We start from the raw sequence: 6,000 nt of genomic DNA on the forward strand, positions 1-6,000 counted from the left end.
CTCCACCTCACATCTTTTATTAGTTATGTACATACTCAGTATGTAAACAGCCATGTTGGTACCATTGTTAGCCTCTTCCCCCCTCCAAAGGGACCCTCATCTTTGGGGAATGTGGGTTGTGCATTGTGGGGGTAGCTGTCAGTTATGGAGAATAGGCAATGTCTTTGGGCATAATGTCCCAACTTGTGGGTCTAACAATCTTTGCACCCCCTCTTCCACAAATTTCCTTGAGCCATGTTGGGTTCGTTTGAGGTCTACTTCAGTGATGAGGTCTTGGGAGCCTATGCGTCTCTGGATCTCTGCTTTGGTGGGAGTTGAGTGTTCTGTGTGTGTGTCTCCTTCACCCTTGTGCTGGGGCCAGGTTCACCAAGAAAGCAGCACTCTTGCTCATGCCCCAACTACTCTATGGTTTCACCCGGGACCCTGGTGAGGTGTGATGGGCTGATTCTCTCCTCAGGTTCTGCTTCCATCTGAAAAAGAGAAACACATTCTCCAATGGAGAGTGAAGTCAGCACTGGATAAGTGGGATAACCATTATTATTTTAGGGAGAATTTAATAGGTGTAGGTCCTCTTGTATCCCACAATTGGTGGGAGCTTGATATTGGGGAGCAGACTCATTTTTTTAAATATGGTTCTGACTTGTTTCCCAGTTCCAGCTATGAGTTCCGTTCCATGAGCAGATCAGTTAGCCAATTCAAGAGCAGTTGATTACTTGCCATGGCTGTGTGCAACTATTGCGCCTGGGTGAACATCACATCAGGTAGTTTGCTGCTGAGTAGTTTAGACCACAAGTTGCTTGGGCAGTTGTTGGTCATTTTCCTCCAGTCGCTAACGTAGCACCTTCTGGCACTAGATGAACTAACTGCCTTGGGATTGAACTCTCTTCCATATTCCAGCCAGGTCTGTCCATGTTTCATAACACCAGCATATGGTGTCTACAGCAGTAGGGTCTTACCACTAACCTTTGGTGGGTCATCAAGTACTCTGACCAAAATCTATCTTCTTTTGGGAAACCTTGTAGGTCCCTCTGACCAACAGCTCATTGTGGATATTAACCATATGCCAGTACTGGGCGTTACAGGCCAGTGCCAAGGGAAAAGAAGGAAGAAAAAGATAGGTAATATAAAGGAGAAAGAGAGAAGAGAGAGAGAGAAACAGGAGAAGATTAGTTTTCATCATCCCCTCTCCAGGGTCCTTTGATTGAGGCATTTCTTCTAAGGACCTGATGAAGGTTCAATCTTTTAGTCTGTCTTTGAGGATATAGGATTTTATAGTACAATTTCCATTTGGGTCTAGTTTTGTGTCCCCCCAACCCTCCCTATTGTCCAGTCCCTGAGGTGCCTATTTAAGGTATGTCAGCATCTTGGGCAGATTCAGGTTAAGAGCCACAGATGGGTGAAACCATGCTACAATTGTCTTTCTGTGACTGGGTGAATTCACTGAGAAATTATCTGTTCCAAGTTTGGCCATTTTTTTTTCAAATGTCATCATGTCATTTTTACTTACTGCTGTGTAGAATTCCATCATGTAGATGTACCACATCTTGGTTATCCATTCGTCTAATGATGGACATCTGGGTTGATTCCAGTTCTTAGCTATTATGAGTTGAGCGATGTTAGGCCTTGAGAGGCCCGGGCATGAGGTCTAGTGGAACTCCCTGAGCCTAGCTAAAGTTTGGCAACCTGTCTCTGGCCAGCTAGGACTCAGCAAGATGCCTAATGGCTTCTGGCCTGCTACCTTCGTGTGGCAATTGTAATTACCATTTCAATAGTTAAAGTTTACTATTGGCTCTTACCTCTTCCCCCATCCTAAAATCCCCGCCTTTGTCCCCAACATTTTATAGGCAACTGATTGTAACAATAAAGCGAGTTCCTACCCACAGGGGAGGAGCCCGGCAATCAATTTGTCTAATGATGGACATCTGGGTTGATTCCAGTTCTTAGCTATTATGAATGGAGCAGCTATAAACATGGTTGAGCAAATCTTTCTGAACTGAGGTGTGGCCCTTTTAGGGCAAATGCCCAGTAAGGGAATACCTGGGTCTGTTGTCCACCCCACATCTTTAAAGAGAAAGTTTTGTTAAGGTGGGGTCTAACCGTAGTCCAGACTGACCTGGAATTCACTATTGTAGTCTCAGGCTAGCCTCAAACTCACAGCTAACCTCCTACAACTGCTGGGATTAAAGGTGTGTGCCACCACACCTGCCCCCCAAATTTTATTTATTTATTTGCAAATAGAGAAAGACAGAGAGAGAGAGAGAATGGGCACACCAGGGCCTCTAGCCATTGCAAATGAATTCCAGATGCATACACTACTTTGTGCATCTAGCTTTATGTGGGTGTGGGTTCTGGGGACTCAAATCTCTGTCATTAAGCTTTGCAGGCAAGCACATTAACCAATTATCTATTCTTCCAGCCCCCACTTTTTCTTTTTGAGACAGTATCTCACTGTATAACATAGGCTAACCTGGCCATTCACTGAGCCACTGCCTTGCTGTATGGAAGGCACCTTGACACCCCACTTGTGACCACAATACTTGTGCACTCTCTCTCTCTCCACCTGGAAGAGCTTGGGTATAGGGACGGTAGAGAGCCGTTTCTGCATAGGTCTGCTCTCAATTGTGATCACTTGTTAAAAGCGGCTGCTGTGTCAGCCCTACTCTTTTTTCCCAAATAAGCATGGCTGAGCATCTCTGTATACAAAGGGTGCACTAGGCACAATTTAGGGAAACACACTGTACTCACCAATACTCATTGTGGTGGTTTGATTCAGGTGTCCCCCATAAACTTAGGTGTTCTGAATGCTAGGTTCCCAGCTGATGGATATTTGGGAATTAATGCCTCCTGGAGGGAGTGTATTGTTGGGGGTGGGCTTATGGGCTTTATAGCCAGTTTCCCCATCCCAGTGTTTGGCACACCCTCCTGTTGCTGTGGTCCATCTTATGTTTGCCAGGGGGTGATGTCCACCCTCTGCTCATGCCATCGTTTTCCCCTGCCATCGTGGAGCTTCCCCTCGAGCCTGTAAGCCAAAATAAATCTCTTTTTCCCAGAAGCTGCTCTTGGTTGGGTGATTTCTACCAGCAATGCGGACCGGACTGCAACAGTAAAGTAGTACCGAGGAGTGGGATTGCTGCTAGACACCTGACTGTGTGGCTTCGGCCTTTTGTAGCTGATTTTCAAGAGGAATGTGGGAGGAGTTGAAACCTTGGCCTAAGAGATGCTTGGCAGTGCTGTAAGTACAGCTTGATGGTCTATCCTGGTCAGAGCTGAAAGACCTGAAGGCAGTAAGAACTATGGACTGTGAGGTTTGGCTTATGAGGGTGAGAAAGAGCTGTGCCTGGACTGGGCTAGCAGTTTGTGTGAGAAGCTTGCTCTTGTGCCCATGTCCTGAGTTGTGCAGGGTTGCTTTGCGTAGAAATGAACTGGTGTGTGCAGAGGGATATGGCACAGAAAGAAAAATCTTTGGGTGAACTGCTGCCCGTTCAGCTGCAACTGAGAGATTACAACCTTTGAGACTGGGCTAGCTGACCTGCGCTAGGGCAACAAGAAGAATGTCAACTCTTTTGAAGGTGTCTGAGTGCTCAAGGAGTGTCCTGTTCTTCAAAGTCTGCTTTATTCCCCCCTGGATTAACAAATTGGCACCCTACCTGGTATCGTGGAGTATAAGAAATGCTGGAAAGAGGGTCATTGAGTTTGCAACACGGTCTTGTGTTTTGGAAATGGCCATGGGCAGTATGAAGCGGGTTTGCTGGTTGCCTGCATAGAGACCCCATGGGGCCATGAGGACGAACCGTGGCTTGCAGTGGAGACCCAGTGGAGATGCCGGGACCATGAGATGGCTGCCGAGGTGCTGCCAGCCCTAATGAAGTTTCCCAGGACTGTGAGTAGCCTAGCTGGAGGGGTGGAATTGGAATGCCAGAGACTTGTTGCTGGTTAGAATTATCGGACTTGAAGATTTGTCACTGGTTTGAGTTGCTGGACTTGAAGCTACAGAGTTTGATGTTTGCCCTGGTTGTTTTAAATCTTGTATTGGTTGAATGTTTCTTTGCTATGCCCAATGCCATCTTTTGCAGTGTGAAAATTAATTCTGTGCCATTCTGGGTTTTTTGAGGTTATATTTTGGTATTATGGCTCAGTTAGAAGATCTTGAACTATGGGGATGTATGAACATCATTGGGATTGATAAAAACTATGGGGACTTTTAAAGTCAGACTGAAAGCATTGTATTTTACATCATGTATGGCTATCAGTTTATGGGGGCCAGGGGCGGAATGTGGTGGTTTGATTCAGGTGTCCCCCATAAACTTAGGTGTTCTGAATGCTAGGTTCCCAGCTGATGGATATTTGGGAATTAATGCCTCCTGGAGGGAGTGTATTGTTGGGGGTGGGCTTATGGGCTTTATAGCCAGTTTCCCCATCCCAGTGTTTGGCACACCCTCCTGTTGCTGTGGTCCATCTTATGTTTGCCAGGGGGTGATGTCCACCCTCTGCTCATGCCATCGTTTTCCCCTGCCATCGTGGAGCTTCCCCTCGAGCTTGTAAGCCAAAATAAATCTCTTTTTCCCAGAAGCTGCTCTTGGTTGGGTGATTTCTACCAGCAATGCGGACCGGACTGCAACACTCATGTTTTTGGAGAGCAATAGAAACTCAGGTATTTGAGGTTTCTAAACAAGAGGGATAGCATTAACCCTTTTGACTAAAAAGCACATTGTATCTTTAGGTATCTCTGGATTCATGGATTCAGTGTGCCAGGACTCTGTCTCCCTCTAAGAAGGCAAAAAAGAAAGCCGGAGGGAAGAAGAAAAATAGCGCCTTTAGATATACCCAAGAAAAACCACACCACACAGGAGACAGTGCTGTGTGATGTGAGAGGTCTCAGTGAAGCACCAGGAGGGCTCCGAAGGAGAACGATTCATTCACTCACACATTTATTAAATGCTTTTCTTTTGAGACAAGGTCTCTAGCCCAAGTTGGCCTTGAACTCTCTGTGTAGCCAAGGGTGACCCTGAACCTTCAGATCTTGCTTACATGTGTGTACTGCCATGCCAAGTTTATGCCTCATTATGAGGTGCTGAGGATGGAGCCCAGGGCTTTGTGAATGCTAGACAAGCACCCTACCAACGAGGTACATCCTCAGCCCTTGTTTATGTCTTTACTTGGGCCTAAGACATTTTTCTCTTGTGTGTGCTTCCAACTGAGCTAGGCAAGGAGGTCCAGAGGTAAAGAAGAGCTCTTAGAAGCTCCCACTGTCTACTGGGGAATGCAGGCAGGTAGACCAATTGCTAATTCTTCCAGAACTCATCTCTTCTCAGTAAGTCTGAGAGGCTTCTTGGGAGCAGCTCACTATGCTGCAGAGTGTGGCAGGGAAAGATATTTAAAGCAAAGGCAACAGTATGGAAAGAAGCTCGGAGACAGAACTCAAAACCACTGGGTTCTGAATCACTGTGTGATTTAGGGTATTGGATTTTCCTGAGCAGAGCCTCGGTTTTCCTATTTGCATAAGAAAAGCATTGGTCAATCTTGCTCTCTCTTTTTCTCTCTTTTATTTCACTTTATTTATTGACACTTTTTTTTTTTTTCCAAGGTAGGGTCTGATTCAAGCCCAGGCTGACCTGGATTTCACTATGTAGTCTCAGGCTGGCCTCAAACTCACAGAGATCATCTTACCTCAGCCTCTGGAATTAAAAGTATGTGCCACCAAGCCTGGCACAGAGAGAAAGCTGCTGTAAATGAACTCCAGATACATGTGCCACCTTGAGCATCTGGTTTTACGTAGGTACTGGGGAATTGAACTTGGGTCATTAGGCTGTACAGGTAAGTACCTTAAGTGCTGAGCCATCTCTCTAGCCTTCTACTTACAATTTTTAAAAAATATTTTTACTCTCAGGAGGAAGAGGTAGGAGGATTGCCAAGAGTTCAAGGCCACCCTGAGAATACAGAGTGAATTCCAAGTCAGCCTGGGCTAGAGTGGGACCCTACCTGAAAAACCAAAATAACCAA

Source organism: Jaculus jaculus, chromosome 13 (genome assembly GCF_020740685.1).
Source record: "Jaculus jaculus isolate mJacJac1 chromosome 13, mJacJac1.mat.Y.cur, whole genome shotgun sequence".
Classification (NCBI taxonomy): domain Eukaryota; kingdom Metazoa; phylum Chordata; class Mammalia; order Rodentia; family Dipodidae; genus Jaculus; species Jaculus jaculus.